Source organism: Musca domestica, unplaced genomic scaffold (genome assembly GCF_030504385.1).
Source record: "Musca domestica strain aabys unplaced genomic scaffold, Musca_domestica.polishedcontigs.V.1.1 17, whole genome shotgun sequence".
NCBI classification, from domain to species: Eukaryota; Metazoa; Arthropoda; class Insecta; order Diptera; family Muscidae; genus Musca; species Musca domestica.
Genome location: NW_026712230.1, coordinates 4,247,935 through 4,268,124, shown reverse-complemented (window position 1 = coordinate 4,268,124; position 20,190 = coordinate 4,247,935). Strand labels below are relative to the sequence as shown.

Sequence of the window (20,190 nt, the reverse complement as noted above, 5' to 3'; positions counted from 1 at the left end):
AAATAATATGAAAGCAAAAAAAAAAAAATTAGAAACAGGTATTAAGTGGAAGAATATAGAAAAAATATATGTGTTATAAAATGTGTGCAAAAACCATCGTATAAAAAGAAGTTCAGTTTACTATTTTTCAGATTTGTATTTAAATTAGAAAGATAAAGTGTACATTTTACTGGTTGTCATTTCAAATATACTATGAATCAGGAAAATATTTAATAATAAAATTGATATTATAACTATTTTAATTTTATTATATATTGTATTTCAGTAGCAAATGCTCGCTACTTCGTATGCCGGATAAGAAAAGTGAATTTTTTTAAGAGAATTTATACCCCAAATGGAATTGATGGAATTTCAAAAAACACTTTAGTAAGTCTATCCTACACAACATCAAAGACTCTCACTTCAAATTTCAGATTTGCAGCTCTATTTCTTCTCCAAATAAAAAAGTTCTTATTATTTAGTACCAATTCCCCCGCCATGTACCAATCAAACCGCACAAATGGTGATCCTAATTCCAAATTTAGACATCCAACTTAATCACTTACCCAAATACCAAATTTAATACTTTTTAGTACGTATTTCCAAAACCAACACAAAATCTCAACCGTACACATTAACAGCAATCCTAATGCCAAATTTCAGATTTTAAGCAACATCATATTTAGTACCTTTATTAACTTTCATACATCTACGGTACGTATTTCTAAAAAACCACCTCCATATCTCAACATTACACACCTATTTACAAAAATAATTCCAAATTTCAGGACTCCAGCTTTATAGGTTCACGAAAATCCAATTTGTACCAAATTTAGTACAGTTTACAACACATAAGATCGAACTTACCTATATATAATCCTATATATAATCATATACAGGGTTGTCCATATTCGACGGACCCATCTGGAAACGCCATAACTTTTGACAGAGATGTCACATCGCTTAATGACATACCGCGTTTGAAGCGTCAGTCCAAGCAGATTTTTACCATGAACCAATACACGCCTCTCGAGCGTTCTGAAATAGTTGAAATTTACTTTCAAGTCAATTGTGAAAACTCAACGTGCTTTTAAAATATTAGAAAATGTGAGAAGTGCGCCTTCTAAGAACACCATTAAGCGTTTATACGAAAAATTTTATAGTGGTAAGGCTCTTTCTAATCCGAAGAGGCCATATAAAAGTCGACCAAGGCGATCGGCCGAGAATATCGCTGCCGTACGAGTGTCATATCAGGTCAGTTTGAGAGGTCCCCAAGAACATCCCAAAAACGCCGTTCTCAGCAGTTGGGCATGGCTCGGTCCACTTTACAACGGATTATTCGCATTGATTTGCATTTGTTCCCGTACAAAATTCAATTGACGCAAAGAATGTTGCCTGCGAACAAACCTCGTCGATTGGAATGGGCCCAAAGAGTCATGGGTCCGTCGAATATGGGCAACACTGTACTCCAACAGTAGTTTTAATTCCAAATTTCACGGTTTCAACCATATCGGTTCACCCTAATAAAAATTATAAAAAATTAAGTACATACCCCAATCACACAATTCATCACTAATCCTAATTTCAGTTCTCCAGCCCTAATTTAGTACACATAAGTGCCAATACATACTTCACCTTTTTACTTCAAGTTTCCAAAACTACCTCAATCATACAATTTCATAGAAATCTTTTTTTCCAAATTTCAGAATTCCAGCTCTATCGGTTCACCATATTTCCAATATGTATGTCATTAAGTACAATTTAGTTTACATTAGTACAAATTTCCATAACAACCTGCATCATACAATCCAATAGAAATCTAATTTCTCAATTTTAGAGTTCTAGCCAAATCCAAATTGTACTGTCGAGTACCACGTAGTAGATATATGTACGAAATCTGTACATACCACAGCAATCTCAATACCAAATTTCAGAAATTAAGCTCTATTGGTTCTCCTAAATCCAAATTGTACCAAATTTGGTAAATTTTAGTACATACACATTCCCAAAACTACCTCCATATACCAATCCGACAGTAATCTTATTTCCAGATTTCAGGTTAACAGCTCAGTTGGATTTTTCAAAATTTATATTGTACCAAATTTAGTAACATTAAGTACACATTAGTACGAATTTCTAAAACTACCTACATACCTCAGTTCTACAATGTAACAGGAATCTTATTTTCAAATTCCAGCATTCCAGTTTTATCGGTTCCCCAAATCGAAATTATGCTAAATTTAGTACATTTCGTGCACATTTCAAAGTTCAGGATTCCAGACCCATTTAGTGACGTTTAGCACTTTTCGTATACATGATTAAACACACTTCCAAAACTACATCCTTACATCGACCCTATTACTTAACCTTGATTTCTATTCCAAATTTCAAGTTGTTATCTTTAATCGTTCTCATGATACGAAATGGTACCAAATAAAGTACATCTTAGTACTTTTCCTACATTTATATTGCGAATTTCTAAAAGCCCTTTGGTACATCTACCATACGCTCCATCAGTGACCCTCATTCTTTATTTATAGCAGGCTATACTGCTTCCTTAAATGCAAAGGGTACCATATTTATTATCTTTTAGTATTTTTCGTACAGTTCTTTTGCACAAATCATTTGTTTGGCCCAAGGACGAACCCTATTGAAATTGGAGATAATCGGTCAAAATTTAGATATAGCTCCTATATATATATTCGTCCGATTTGCCTTTTATTGTGCACCAAATGTGTAATATCAGTCCGAATAGTATGGAATTTTACACGTACGATCAGATTGGGCATGAAAATAAGTATGCCCAATTTGATCGAAATCGGTTCAGATATAGCTATAGCTCCCATATATATTGTTCATCCGATTTGTTAGTTTTGTCCTCCGCTGCCGTAATATGCACTCTGTAACAACAATATTTGGGGAAATATATCAAATCCAGCTCAGAAATACATATGTTAATTTTATCGAGATCGGTTCAGATTTGGATATAACTCCCATATATAACTTCGTCCGATTTACTTTTGGTTGTGTACCAAACGTCTAATATTTGTCCAAAATGGATGGCACTTACGACCGAATTGAGTCTAGAAGCTAGTATATCAAATTTGGTGAAGATCGGTTCAGATATAGCTATAGCTCCCATATACACTGTTCATCCGATTTGTCATATTTGTTACCCACAGCCGTAATATGCACTCCGTAACAACGATATTCAGGGAAATATATCAAATATAGCTCAGAAATATCTTTGCCAAATTTTATCGAGATCGGTTCAGATTTGGATATAGCTCCCATATATATTTTTATCCGATTTCAAATTAATTGTGCACCAAATGGGCAATACAAGTCCGAATTTAAATGATACAAATGCTTCGGCATATTTAGTCCGTTGAACTTTAAATTATAATTATAATCATAGCGTGTATGATTGAATTCTCCCATTAAAACTTTTAATTTTTATGCGCATCTCTGCTAAATTAGCGAAGTGGTGTAGGATATCATAAAGTCGGCCCTGCCCGATTTTAAGACTTTCTTTACTGGTTCTATATAAAATATACGACCTGTGTTCGTCCCTGGTAGAGGGTGATGCTACAAGCACTATTACCTAAGAAATCTCATAGTTTTGCTGGTTTTCCACAAATGCTATAATTTCTCTTGATAACTGAAAATAACATTGTACACCTCTTCATGAGATATAATTATTGGTTTCCTTAATCATCCCCCAAATCCCGAATATTAATTCCTTCTAATTGAAAAGACACCATAAATCCCCCTTGAACTAAATGAAAAGAACAATATTTTTTCAATAGTTGTCTACAAATATAAACCTATTTCCCGCCAACTAACCACTTAAAGTTTGAAACGAAACATTTCGGTGTTTGTTTCCTTTTCGTGTTTTGAAAGGTTCTGTTTTTTTTTTCGTTCTCTCGTGAAATCAAGTCAAATACCAAACAAATCAAAGCCTTTGATTGATTGTTGATTTACACAAATAAAGTGCTTAACAAGTTACTAATTGCTTAACAACTTCTTGTGGCTAATAACTGTTATTAGTTTTGGCCAATACCAATAGCAGCTGTAACAGTCAGCAGCCATCTAGCCAGCCACCCAGCCCGTCCGTCAGTCAGTCAACAGGAGCCACAAATGCCAGCAGTTATGCATCGCTTAACATGTTCGGAGTACCACCCAAAAGAATAGAAATGAAAACTCGATTTCGGGCATTGGAAAATTCCGACAAATGCTTTGAAACTCAAGCAGAATTGGAAGTCAGTCAGTAGTTCAGCAGCAACAAAACAAAAACTAACTTGAGGTTGTTGTTAGAGAAATATTATTTCTCGCTTTGAATTCGCTGTGCTATTGAATGCCTTAATTTTGTTTAGATTTTTCCGGTTGTGTTCAGTCTAAAAGCGCCAAACCCACACTCCAATTATAATTTTGAGAAGAATGGCGATGTGGATGGCAACAATGAAGACGGCGGTAGTGCTGCTCCTACGAGGAAATCTGCTAAACAGCCGTTTTTTATGCCATTGGCCTGACAGTTTCATGCTGAGTGAAATAAATGCATATTTCGGTTATACTTCTCCAGCAACAGGGTGACCTCTGTGACAACATGTTTGGCAAGACAACATCAGAGCCAAAAAAAAAAAACGCTCCTAACCAAACGACAAACAGTAGTAAGTATTCGCCCAGCTAATGTAATGTTGCACAAACAAAAATAAATATCGGCCATAATATGCACGTTGGAGTGAGTGGTCCGTCTGTCGGACTGGGGCGGCGGTAAATGGCTTTATGAAGCAACTGGAGCAGCATTGTGATTTTGTTGCAATAGCTGTTGCTTGTTGCTGCTGTTGCTATTTTGATGATGATGCGGCTGCTGCTGCTGCTCCCGCTGTCGTGTCTATGACTATTGTTGGCCACATTAGCATTAACTACCATTATCATTTATGGCCCCAGGGAAAATTGTCCGTTATTGTTGAGTGTTGGTGCTACACTGGCGAATATAAATTATATCCATAAAAATTAATGTAGTTTTCGTATTAGAAAAAAAAAAATAATTTTGCTACCGAAATAAATTCGAACTAATTTACAGTCTACATCGCAAAGTGATGTTTACATAAATGCATGTGTATTAAAATGCAAATAGAAGTGTATGAAGCCCTTTTTTATACCCTCTACCTTGGAAAGGAGGGTATATTAACTTTGTCATTCCGTTTGTAACATCCTTATATATTCGTCGTAGACTCCATAAAATATATATTCATAATCAGCATAAGATCCTATGTCGATTTAACGATGTCCGTCTGTCTGTCTGTCTGTTGAAATCACGATACAGCCCACATTATTTGACGTAGAGGGCCAAAATTTAGCAGAGCTATTTGTATTGTGTCTAGGATGGTTGGTATTGAAAATGAGATATATCGGTCCACGTTCTGGTATAGTCCCCATATAAAGGTACCTCCCGATATTCGGTATTTTATTTTTTTGCCACATTTTTTCTCGGATTTGTCTAAAAATTGGTATTTGGTGGTCATAATGGGTTCCACCTCCGGTGGCGAAACATTGTATGTATGGGTCCATGATTTGATATAGCCCCCATATAACGGTACCTTCAAATTATCGGTATTTTGATGGTGTTTGCCACATTTGATCACTGATTTGTCTAAAAATTGGTATTTGGGGTCATAATGGGTTCTAGTTCGTGTGGCGGAACATTGTATGTATAGGTCCACGTTTTGATATAGTCCCCATATAACGGTACCTCCCAATATTCGGTATTTTGATGATTTTTGACACATTTTTTCAAGAATTACTCTGAAAATTGGTAGTTGTCGATCTCAATAGGTCCACGTTTTGGTATAGCCCCCATATAACGGTACCTCCCGACATTCGGTATTTTAATTTTTTTTTGTCACATTTTTTCACGGGTTTGTCTAAAAATTGGTATTTGGTGGTCATAATGGGTTCCAGCTCCGGTGGCGAAACATTGCATGTATGGGTCCATGATTTGGTATAGCCCCCATATAATGGTACCTCCCGATATTCGGTATTTTGATGGTTTCTGCCACATTTTTTCACTGATTTGTCCAAAAATTGGTATTTGGGGTCATAATGGGTTCTAGCTCCGTTGGCGAAACATTGTATGTATAGGTCCATGATTTGATATAGCCCCCATATAACGGTACCTCTCGATATTCGGTATTTTGATGGTTTTTGCCACATTTCTTCTAATGTTTCCTTTACCCTAAGGTAGAGGTTATTAAAAGTTTGGCCCGGCCGAACTTAATGTTTTTTTACTTGTTTAAATTATATGTTCTATAAATAAGAACACGTGTGGAAAGAAGTCTATATCCCATTAAAACTTTTAATTTTTATGCGCATCTCTGCTAAATTAGCGAAGTGGTGTAGGATATCATAAAGTCGGCCCTGCCCGATTTTAAGACTTTCTTTACTGGTTCTACATAAAATATACGACCTGTGTTCGTCCCTGGTAGAGGGTGATGCTACAAGCACTATTACCTAAGAAATCTCATAGTTTTGCTGGTTTTCCACTAATGCTATAATTTCTCTTGATAACTGAAAATAACATTGTACACCTCTTCATGAGATATAATTATTGGTTTCCTTAATCATCCCCCAAATCCCGAATATTAATTCCTTCTATTTCTATATGGCCCAGTTGCAGCATGCTCTAAGCGTAGATATCATGAAGTTTAGACCGAAATCAATTTTTAACTTCAGTAATACAAGTATTATTTCAATATGTAAGTGAGCTTTTGTCGCCTAGATGGCTAAAACTTAGGTAACACGTAAGTGTTTTTATGGGATTGAAAATCGAGTATGTAGGTGTACGTGGCATTTGGCATGTAGATTGTTCTAGCCTCATTTTTTCACGAAATTGCTTGAAATTTGGAACTTAAAGATCTTAATGAATACCAACATCCATTAAACAGTACCTCACGAAATTGTCTATGTTTATGGTTTCCTTTCCAACGTTTGAGTTCATAATGAAGTGTACATTTGCAGAAATTATTAGGACGTGACCATATTAAGTTTTTTGAATGGGGATTTGAGCAGAGGCAATATGCAATTCTCGTCACAACAAAATGAACAGTTAAATACCTTAAATCAAAATTTCCTACTGAAATATAAATATAAAGTTCGGCTCGATAGAACTTTGGAAAAACAGAGATTCTGTCCATTGAGATCCCTATTCTATTCGATGTGGTAACTTCCTATGAGCGGACAACATAATGGAAATAATTTCATGAATAATAATAGCCCTGTGCAACACAAAAAATAATTGCAGGGAAACACAGCACTTGTAAAAGTAGAGCTGGGAATACACGTGTATCGGCGTTTTGAAAGTTTACTTAATACGGTAACCTATATAGAGAGGGAAGGTTCCCCCTCTTCAACGTTTTTCAAAATTTCCGGATTCCATAAATCTGTTGATTTTAGGTATATAATGTTTTCAGCGATATTGCGGATTACAATACGAATATTATTGTGACCAAAACCTCAAGCGAGTCTACAAAAGGTTTTGTTTTTTTTTTTTTTTTTTTTCATCATTTTTTCATTTTTTTTTTTAAGGTTCGATGGTATCAATTAGGGCTGATTTGCTGGAAATTTATACTAGAACGGTCGAAAAGTACTAAAATATACTAAATATTGTGCCTTTTGTATTTGACGAACCAGTAGAGCTAGATCGCCTAAATTTGGAATGAGGGACACTGATGGATTGTATGATGAATGTACTAATGCGTTTTTTGCAGAAATTTGTACTATTTCGTATCATGTGAACGGTTAAAAAAACTTGAAATCTGGAATGGGAATCAAGTTTGAGGAGTAGGGCCGATGTAAAGAGGTAGGAGCCCCAAATTTGAATTAAGAGGCATGGAGCTGCAGGAATCCTGAAATTTGAAACTAACATTACTATTGGAGTATAGGAATGCAGGTATGGAGTTTTCGAAATTTGTACTATGTGCATGAAAAGATAAAAGGTATACAATTTGAACCGATAGAGGGGGAATGTTGAAATTTGAAAATAATAATACTATTACTGCGTTGTAGGATTGAGTTATATAGGAAGTTTTGGAAATTTGTAGTTATGTGCACTAAATGGTACTAAATTGTGGTACAATTTCGATTTGGGTGAAATTTTAAAATAAGATTTGTATGGGGTTGGTTGATTGAGGTATGGAGTTAATTTTGGAAATTTTGAGTGTAGGATTTGGGGTATGTAGGAAGTTTTGAAAATTTGTACTAATATGTACTAAATTTGGCTCCATTAATGTAGGATTGGAGTATGTACAAAATGGTTCTAAATTTTTGTATAATTTGGATTAAGGTGAACCGATAGGGCTGTAATCCGGAAATTAAGAATTAAGATTACTGTTGGAGTATAGGATTGGGTTATGTCGAAACTTTAGGAAATTCCTGCTTATGTGTACTAATGGTAATAAATTTGGTACAAATTGGATTTTGTGAACCTATAGAGCTGGACTCCTGAATTTTTAAATTATTTTTGACAGTGAGTATCACAAGTGTACAATAATTTTGGTATTGGTGTCAAAATTGGTGTGTAGTATTGAGTTATGGAGGTGTTTTTTGGAAAAACCTATGGTAGATGAACGAAAGGTACAAAATGATAATAAACTTGAATTATGATCGATATTGGTGTGTAGGATTGATATATGTAATGGTATTGGAAATGAATACTAACGTGAACGAAATGTACTGAAAGGTATTTGGAATTGAGATTTGTATGTGATTTGGAAATACGTCCTAAAGAGTATTCAATTAGGTATTTGGGCAAGTGATTAAGTTGGAGGTCTAAATTTAGAATTAGGATCACCATTTGTGCGGTTTGATTGATACATGGCGGGGGATTTGGAAATTCGTACAAGGAAGTACGAAAAGTCCTTAAAATCAACAATTTGTGGAAGTAACAGAGATGGAAATCTAAGATTTAGGTTAGAGTCTTTGATGTTGTTTAGGATAAACAAACTAAAGGGTTTTTTGTAATTCGTAGAATATGTCAAATCTGAAATTTGTCAATAGGGTTAAGAGGAATTTTTGGAAATTCGAACTACAGACAATTACGAGAATTCTCAATAGTACTGAGTATAAAGTACTAAAGTATAAAAAATTTATTCCACATACGAGGTTGTGTTTATTTATTAGTTTGTCATAAAATGCTACTATAGCTCCTCCAAGACGTTAAAAGTAGAAAACGGGTTCCTGACATTTAGAATTCATATATATTAAATTCACATATGGGGGTAAAAACCGACTTTATGTGTGTCGATTTCTAGTGTTATTGGGAAATTGAGGCAAATATTTTTATATCCTCCACCTTGAAAAGGAGGATATATTAACTTTATCTAAAAATTGGTATTTGTAGTTCACGTTGGGTTCTAGCTCCGTCGGCATAAATTTGAAAATTTAGTTCCAGGTTTTCCTACAGTGTATATAAAACGGTACTCACCCATAATCTTAGTAACATTTTCCCACGAAATTATTTCAAATTTGGTAGATGCCAATCGTTGAAGTATAAAATTGTCTATGGAGGTTTCCGTTTTGGTATGGCCCCATACAACGGCCTCATTCACTTTTTGTTTTTTTTTTAGAAACGTGGAACAGCACTATCCAAACGGTCTTACTGGTATTTTTAGTTTAATGTGGAACACGTTTGAATTCAGATATTTTTATATAAAAATTAAAGTTCGAAACTTTATGTTTTTTTTTTTACATGTTTGGTTTGCAAGTGGTAATAGAGAGTTCCTTTCATTGCTGACTTATAGTGAAATTTGATAAGGAATATTTTTGTCTTCCACATTGTCCTTCATATTCGATGCTATATAGGAAAAAAATAGGGCTTATAAATGTGTTTTTAATGTAAATAAATTACTTGCGTTTAGGTCAGATTTACACTTCTGACATCTTACAGGACCTATAGCAGAATTTTATGACAAGTAATGTTTTAAACTTGCTATGATACAATTTAAAGAAACCATTTTTGAATAAAGGATCAAACAGAAACCTTTGGTGGTTCAAATTGTTTACCAAACAAGTAAAAAAGCAGTAAGTTCGGCCGGGCCGAACATTGAATTCCCTCCACCATTTGGAACGAATTAGGACATTAAAAACAAAAAAAAATAAATAAATAAAAAAATATTCATTAAAAGTTCTGTTAAAATCTTTAAAATACCAAATATAGGAAGGTGCCGATATATGGAGGGACATACGTTATTGTAGACCTATATAGACAAATTTATGTCTAAAGGTAAAGAACTTCTTGTTAGAATTTCAGACAATTCCGTTTAAAAATGTGGCTAAAATCATAAAAAAACGAATATCGAGGGTACCGTTATATGGGGGCTATATGATATCGTGGACCTATATAAATAATTCTATTTCAAGGGATAAATTACTGTAATGTACTGTGTAAATTTTCAGACCATTCCATTGGAAAATGTGGCTAAAATCATCAAAATACCGAATATCGGGGATACCGTTAAATGGGGGATATACAATATCGTGGAACTATATAGACAATTCTCTTTTAGAGAGTAAAGTGCTCACAAAGAACTCCTCGTGTGGATTTTCAGACTATTTCATGGAAAAATATGGCTGAAATCATCAAAATCCCAAATATCGGGGGGTACCGTTATATGAGGGCTATACGATATCGTGGTCCGATATAGCCCATCTTCGAACTTGACCTCCTTGCAGACAAATGAGGGATCTGTGCAAAATTTTAGCTTTCTATCTGATTTCGTTTTGACTGTAGCGTGATTACAACAAACGGACGGACAGGGCTAAATCGTCTTAGAATTTTAACACTGATCAAGAATATATATATACTTTGTTGGGTCTAAATTGATTATTTCGATGAGTTGCAAACGGAATGACGAACTTAATATGCCGATGTATGGTGGAGGGTATAAAAATCATCGTATTGGAATCTTTTATATTGATGAGGACACTATATACCTAAACTATAAGGATTTCAAGAAATCATAATTCGAATACGTTCAAAAATGATGAAGAAAGAGGAACTTGACTCTCCCATTTAGGTTACTCTCTCTCTCTCTCCCTCTTTCAAAATCTGCTTCGTTTTATATGTAATTTTTTGATGGGTTGCACATTGAAATAATAATAATAATAATATAATAATAATAATAATAATAATAATAATAATAATAATAATAATAATAATAATAATAATAATAATAATAATAATAATAATAATAATAATAAATTTGTGTATATGTGTATATGTATATAATACAGAACGAAATAAATACTCCAAATATCTTTCACTTTAGAATTGTCTCCAAATAACAACTTATATTGTAGAGGTTATATCAAAGTTTGCCCCTGAAGTGGACTATACGATACTCTGCCCCACCATGCATTTTATATTGGCAATTTATATTAAGTAGTTCACACCAAATATGAACCTAATTTGACTCGAAATTATTCAATATTGTCACAATCATGATATGAAGGGGTCACAGCTATACCGAACTAAGTCATAAAAACATAATTCCAAGATATTTAGAGGTAAAGTAAATGTACTGCAATTAATTTCTGGAAGCAATATTTTAGTCTACCAAAAGAAAATGTAAAAGTCTATATTCAAAATTAACTAATGATATAAAGTTAAAAGAAAAATAATTTAAATATATTATTAAAAAAATATTCTAAAACAAAAAACCTGCTTTGGTTCGTTATTACTCTGAATTAAATTTGAAGGTTTTACAGCTAAAGCGAACCAAGTCAAAAAAATAAGTAAATTGTTCATTTTATGACTAAATATAGTTGATGTTCCGCTTGTAATAAGCATCTGATGTTGATAGCTTTGGAAAAGGCAATGCTTTTTGAATGTCGAAAGTACAGAAATAGTGCTCATCAGATGGCACTTCTGTATTCAGTGAGTCTCGAGCTAGCTGTGCTGCTTTTAAGTGAAGTTCCTTTTGCCAAATTAAATTTGTATTTTCGTCTTCGTAGAATTTTATTTTCATGTTAAGTTCATCACATATTCAAAAGTTATCCTTATTCGGTCAGTGCTCCAGTGGTCCATTCCAACAAGTACCTCCCCCACAAAGGGTAAAAATTTTGAATAATTATAACTCTTATAAAATGTGATGAAATTTTCCGATTGTGTTCAAATTACACAGATCAGAATATTTTTATTAACCCACGCTCTGCTGTGAATATGGAATATATCGCTCCACTATCTCTGGTATCATCCCCACAAAGGGTCAACATTTTGAATATCCATGAAGCTCATAAGACGCGATATTATTCGATTTCATTCAGATTGGGTACATTTCAAAATTTCCTTCAACACAAGATCTGTTATAAAGATGGTAGAGATCGGACCATTTCTTCTGGTACCTTCCCACACAGGGTTCAAGATTTTGAAAAACAAAACTGAAAGAAAACGAAATAATCATCCAACTCCCTTTAGATTTCACACATACAAACATTTTCGCTAACACAATATTTGTTGTGAAGATGGAATATATCTGCGAACCCCTTCCGGTACATCACCCACAAGGGGTCACAATTTTCAATGCCTTTATCTGTCATAACTTGCGAAACAAGTCGATGATTCTTTACAACTTGCTATATCTAAATATTTATCTCAACCAGAAACATGAGATGAATATGGAATAATGTACGATTTTCTTGTCATTGTGCCCATACTAAAATTTAATGTGTATTAGGAAAAAGTATATCAAATAAAAAAGCAGTAAGTTCGGTCGGGCCGAGCTTTGAATACCCTCTACCATTTGGAAAGGATTTGGATATTAAAGAATACCGAATATAGAGAGTTATCGTAATATGGGGGTATATACGAAAATGTGGACCTGCACAGCCAAGTTTTGTCATAGTCCATTACAATATTCAAATAGGAAACTTGAAAAAATCCGGTAAATAATATCGCAAAAACATCATAATACCGAATACGAAATATGAAAAAAATTGGTGAATAATGTCATTAAAGTCATCAAAATACCGATCATTTCCAATACCAAAAGCCCTGTAGACCAAACACACATCTGAGTAAATTTTATTAACCTACTACAAACGCCTCGGAAGCTAGAGTGATTTCCACAGATGGACAGACAGACGGATGGACATCACTAAATCGACATTGAATCATTGCTGATATCTATATATACGCTGATTCAAAGTGAAACACACTGACTGACACAAAAACGAAAATGACAGTCGTGGACTTAGGTTTTTTAACGTTATCTTTGGAACGAAACACTTTTTGGCATTGTGCTTTACAGAGTAAACGGAGTTGCCATATGCGGGGACATTGGCACTAGTTTCGGCATTTTTTATTTTTCTGGGAAGTTATATTCAATTTTTTATTCCTACTAAGTCATTTTGCAATATCCATTTGCATCAAGATTTGTGTGATTATATCGTCAAGTTTGTCTGCCACTGTTTCTTTATTTATTTTTGTTAGGTTTTTTTTGTGCAAGTTCATATAATTGTTTAAGATATGCTAACAAATCGTATTTGCTGTGATTTTCGTGTTTTTGTTGGTGCAATAGTAGGCGAAACGGTAGTGTTGGTGGTGACCGACAAATTGTGCCGCCACCACCACTGCCATACCATGCCGTGCCGTAAATAAATGTTACCTTTTTTAATAACAATTGAGCAAACATACAAACGGACAGGAGGTTAGACACATGGATAGACGGACGACATGACATTAGTTAGTTAGCTGCTGATGTTGCTTAAATGGAGGATCCAAACGAACAAACAAACAAACAAACAGAGAGACAAACAAAGGAACAGCTCAACAAACAAACATAAATGCTCTAATTATAAATGATGCTCATATGCAAGAATGCCTTTATTTTTTTCCAGCTTTTTGTTCCAAAGAAATGTCTTTCGAGATTTTACAATAGACATTAGCATTGGCGCATTGGCCGGGAAAATTAGTGAGGGGGCCTTATGTTAACATATTTTGCAAAATGTTGATTTTTTCAGTCTGGAGCATTCCATTGGCTTAACTTCAGAGAGTAATATTTTTCAAAAGAAACTGACAGTTTTGCAATTTCATGATTTCATCCCGGCTTTTTGATAAGACGATTTTGGTGAAAAGCAAGCCCTATAAGTGTCGAACATTTAAAAGTGAATGAGAATCACACTCAATTCTTGCCTTACCCAAAAACCGTCATAAAAAATATTGCCAAGACTACGAGCATATTTTCATCTAAGAAGTCACAGAGTTCTGCAAATTAAAAAAAAAAAAAAAAAAAAAAAACAAATAAATAAGCTGTAAGTTCGGCCGGGCCAATCTTTGAGTACCCTCCACCATTTGGAACGAATTAGGAAATTTTCAAAAAAATCCCTCAATATTCTTCGTAGACCCCATAGAGTATATATATTCATAAGCAGCATAATTCTAAGTCGATTTAACGATGCCTATCTTTTTGTCCGTCCATCTGTCTGTTAAAATTAAGGTTCAGCACACATTATTTAGAGAGAGAGAGAGAGAGAGAGAGTTTCAAAATTTGACAGAACAATTTGTATTGTGTCTAGGATGTTAGGTATTGAAAATGAGATCTATCGGTCCACGTTTTGATTTAGTCGCCCGCCTCATGTTCTTACAAAATTTTCTAAAAAATTGTATTTTTTAGTGCATAATGGGTTCTAGCTCCAGCGACGGAACATAGTATCCACATATAGGTCCACGTTTTGGTGTAGCTCCCATATAACGGTACCTCCAGAAATTCGGTATTTTGATAATTTTTTTCATATTTTTCCACGGATTTGCTTAAAAATTGGTATTTATAGTTCATAATGAGTTCTAGTTCCCGTGGCAGAACTTTGAATATGTAGGTCTACATTTTCCTATGGCGCACATATAGCAATACCCACGATATTCGGTATTTTAATAATCCTTTCAAATTTAGTATTTCAGAAGATTTTATAGATGACAATCCTTGAAGTATAAAAGTGTCTATAGAAGCTTCCGTTTTGGTATGGCCCCCCATATAACGGCCCCACATAACGACCATCACGCATATATTTATATAAAAATGTTTTCTTTACACAAAGGTGTGGGGTTTTTACTTGTTTCAAAATAAACTTTTCTCCTCTTGAAAAAAATAATTGTATTCCTATAGTAGTAGTAGTTCTGAAACAGTAGATTGCTTGTAAAATATTTCCTTTCTTTTTATTTAAAAAAATTGTTATTTGTACATGTTTTTATGTCACTAAATAAGGCCCCCTACCGAATGACCACAACAACACCCCTGATTCGCTCGGAAACACTTTTCATGTTCCTTCTAATGGGCATTCAGTTGACATTTGTCTTTGTCCCTGTTGCATTCATTGTCTATCTCTCTCTGTATATCATGCAAAAACCTTCCTTTTTATTTCAAAATGCAAATCGCACAAAAAAAGAAAGAAAACAAGTCGACAGATGCGCCGTTTGTTTTGCATGTGCCTGTTGTTGTCATTTTCTCGCAGGCACTGTCATTTGCGCTGATTGTGTTTTTTATTGTCAGGCATGTTACACCTCTGAGGGACTTTCGCGCTAGTTTCTCTTCTATAAATGATAAATATTTGACCTACATTTAAGTAAATGTTTACTAAGCTTTCATTTTTGTAGTTTATATTGTCCCTATTGCCTTAGTTTCTTTCGTTGCCTACATTTTCGTAATTAATTGACATTGGTGACAAATTATGCATTTTGCAGCTAAAAACGATTGAAGGTAATATTCGAAAGGGACGATCCCACAAAAAAAATATAAAAATAATAATAATAAAAAAATACGTAGTTAAAATTTTGTCTCATCGTATGGTATTTTGGAGAATTGCCAAATTAATATTGTTTTAATTACTATACTAATGTTTGACTTTAACGTCAAAGTCAATAATTGCAGTGCCTTAATTAAATATATGGTATAAATCTATATATATACGTTAATATGTAACTCGCTTCCAGAGTTCTAATGAGACGAAAGTTATATTCGATCCGCATTTAAGCTCTTACTATGTAAAAATTGGCAGCATTTACGTCGTAAAATATCAAAAAAAAAAAAAAAAAAGTATGTAAAGGCTATAGCGGTTCAGGGCCGACCATGTGATACCCTACAACACTATAATATGGTTGAAGTCGCCTCATGTCCAAATCCATTTTGGGAGATTTAGCTTTTGAAATTATGTCATAGAGCACTGCCCAGACATTACCCTTAGCTGTTTGACCAGGGACATTTACCCAATATTTGCGCACTCCATCGTGCTGTTAATTACAGCTAAATATAATCCAATGGTCATCCACAATGCTACATTTCATTATTGTCCTTAACTCTCCTCTCATGCAAAATTTCGTGTCGGTTGGTTTCAATTGGTGATTAGGAAAATTTTTTTGCTTTTTTTTCATTTGAACCCCTAAATATTTTACGATCATGCCCCTCTGTATATGAAAATTTAGACTTATCTATATGATTTGCTTGTCTACGATATTTGGCTATATTCGTCAACGAAATCAGCATAAACCAGTAATGAAAGTCCTAAAGTCGGGCGGGGCCGATTTTATGATACCCTACACCACTTTGCTAAATTGGTAGAGGTCCACATAACAATTAAAAAATTTTTTGGGAGAATTCAATCATACACTCTATGAATATAATTATAATTTAGAGTTCAATGGACCAAATATGCCGAAGCATTTGTATCTTTTAAATTCGGACTTGTATTGCCAATTTGGTGCAAAATTAATTTGAAATCAAATAAAGATATATATGGGAGCTATATCCAAATCTGAACCGATCTCGATAAAATTTGGCAAAGATATTTCTGAGCTGTATTTGATATATTTCCCAAAATATTGTTGTTACAGAGTGCATAGTACGGCTGTGGGTATTAAATACAACATATCGGATGAAAAATATATATATGGGAGCAATAGCTATATCTGAACCGATCTTCACCAAATTTGACATACTACCTTCTAGACGCATATTACGGCTGCGGAGGACAAAAATAACAAATCGGATGAACAATATATATGGGAGCTATAGCTATATCTGAACCGATTTCGATATGGTTCGTCCTTGGGCCAAACAAATATTGTTTGAAAAATTTCATCTCAATCGGATAATAAATGCGACCTGCAGTTTGTTCACAGGACTACATGGACAGACGGACGGACGGACTGACATGCATAAATCAACTCAGAAAGCGATTCTATGGAGATCCTCAAAAGTAACTATGGGTCTATCTCGTTTCCTTCTCCATGTTACAAACAAATGCACACAGACATAATACCCTTACCACTATGTGGTGTAGGGTATAAAAAGCCAGAAGTTTGCCATGAGTGTATTTTGAATTTCACCTATAAGTTACTTTCAGCGTTTTGGTAGAATGGAATGGAGAATGGAAATATGGATATTTTTTCACACAAAAGTAGTGATCAATTCCTTCCGTTAATGCGAGATTTTGTGTCCTTTAGTTTCAATTTGTACCCTTATAAAGGCTACAAAATCAGGAACATTTTTTGTTTTTGGTCCGTTTTAACCCCCAAATATATTGCGGACATCTTTGGAAACAATTGGCCTAGCCATGCTAAGTCTAACCCTACCCATGTAAAAAATTTCTTGAGGATCGGACGATAATTGCAATCTGTATATAATAACCCAAACCTGTGTTATAAGGTGAAAAAATATTACAAAATGTACACTTCAATATTATAAGTCAAATTGAAAAAATCGCATGCGATAAAAAATAAAAAAAAATCACAAAATCAATATCAACATCATTATTTGTATATTTTTATGCGATTTGTTTAGATTTTATTCTTTTATGCCAAGAGGGCATTCTGAAGTGACAAAATTTTTCAAAATCGGTCCAGCCATTCTTGAGATATAAGCATTCTAGTTAACATCCCTTTCCTTGGTATATACACATTGTATATATTTCGCTATATGTAAATATGATAGTAAATATATCGGATTATTTACTATCGGCATCTACGTAACCGTCAGAATTGACCTTTTCGTCTATTTGTGATTTCGACGGGATTAAAAATATTCGCCGTTTAATGGAAAATTTGACTTTTTTATCACAAATGTTATAGTCTATTCCACCCACTAAATATTACCCGATGACCATCAAAATTGGAAGGCTCTAAGCTCTAGCCACATGCTAACTTCCGCGTGGATTGGTCTTTAATTGCGACCTGTAGAGCAACGGCAAAATCAGGAAACTGTTCAGTTTTTGGCCAATTTCAACCCATAAATATTATGCTATCATCTCCAAAAGCAATAGGCTTCTATTCTGCCCATAACTCCACCTCTGTTTTCAATTTCTCGAGAATCAGGCCAAAACTGCGACCAGTAGAATGATTACAAATGAACATGGACAGACGGACAGACGGACATACATAGCTAGATCGAGTCAGTTCAGCAAGACAGGAAGATCCATATACACTTTCCTATATGGGAAACCAATATTACGAGGTGTTATATAATTTTTGGCCCAATCAAACTTATAGTACTCCCCATACATAGGGTATAATTAAAGTGATAAGGTATAATTAAAGTAATAAGATATATACGTTTCACTCGCTTTAATAAATGCATTATGTTGCTATTTTGTCACAAGCTTTTCATTTGCAGTTAATTTATTACGCTTTCCTTGAAGAAAGGGAATGAACAAATTTTTTGACGGGCACCGGTTCCTTGGCAATTATGCAGCCTGCTTCCCCCATTGGTTGCCCAGATGCATTTTTATATTTTGCCAATCGTGCCCTCAAATTATTGATTATTTGTCACTGCCATAAATCTGTAAATCGATTCAAATATATCGTCTGTCTGGTGATATCACGATACAGCCCACATTATTTGACATAGAGAAATTTGGCACAATAATTATTATTGTGTGTAGGATGGTTGGTTCTGAAAATGGGCTGATATGCCCTACGTTTTTGTATAGCTGCACATAACCGTAACTCCCAATATTCAACATTTTCCCACAAAATTGTTCCAAATGTGGTATTAAGAGTTTGTGACGGGTTCTACCTCAAATTTCGTATTTGAAATTCGAAATTCGTACTACAGCATATGACATAAAAATTCTTTTACAGGTATCCCCCTTATAAGGCTTTTCATTTAAGTGGCATATTTCGAAGGATTTTTTAAAATTTTTCGATATCCTTCAAAATGGTGGAGAGTATTAAAAGTGCGGTCCGGCCGAACTTTGCTGTTTTTTACTTCCTAATACCTAAACCACACTGTGGTAGTGGGTAATTTGTTGTTGTGCATTTTTTTGTGTAGAAATACGAGAGATAAACACTATTTTTTTGGATGATCTTTATAAAATCACATTCTGAGTCGATTTATGAATATCAGTAAGTCTGACCGTCTGCCCACGCATTTTTATGACCAAAATGTAGGTCACCTTTATTGTCGCCTTTTATTGAGATGATATTTTCCATGCATCATTTGTTTGTCCCATCGTAACGTTTCATTCATTTTATGAAACTGCTTCATATGTATCTTTTCTATATTCACATTTTTTACAGAATTTTGTAAAAATAAGTAGTTTCGTAACATTAATGAAATCCGTTTCATACATTCAATGAAACCAAAAATCATTGAAATATAAAGCAACGTAAGATTTCATTGCATGTACAAAATATTTATTATATTAATGTAGCTTTTCATTGCATCAATGAAAAAAATCAATGAAACCAGTTTATTGATACAACAAAGCATTTTTCTTTCTGTGTAATTAACTCTCGTTTTGGTATGGCCCCATATAACGCTTCAGCCCACTTCATTGTTAATTTTACCTACCTTCTCCAACTTATCTCACCAAAGTTTCCAGTGCAATGTGGAACACGATTTAATCCAGATAATTTTATTTAAAAATTTATTCTTTAGCTAATGGTGGAGGTACTTATAGTTTTATGCAGTTCTTTGAATTCCAAAACTACTTTCCGTTCTTTACCGTTATGTAAATATCAAACGAATAGAAACGTCAACTTTCGACTTTGAGTTCTAAATTTGAAGTACATAGTGATTTGAATCCAAGTATGAATATCCTATTGTATTCAGATATGACAATCCGAAAGTAGGAAATGTGTTTGCGAATTCGAGGTAGTTGGTAGAAAAAATTTGCGTCCGCAATATTTTACTTTCGAATCGAACTACATAGTATCCCCCGAGT

At 34.1% G+C, this 20,190-nt stretch overlaps 1 protein-coding gene across 1 annotated transcript in view; it reads right to left on the bottom strand.

Moving 5' to 3' along the window:
* The window catches only part of LOC101898254 (uncharacterized), a 474,481-nt gene that overhangs the window by 382,970 nt on the left and 71,321 nt on the right, over positions 1-20,190 (bottom strand). The gene's annotated exons all lie outside the window — the stretch shown is intronic.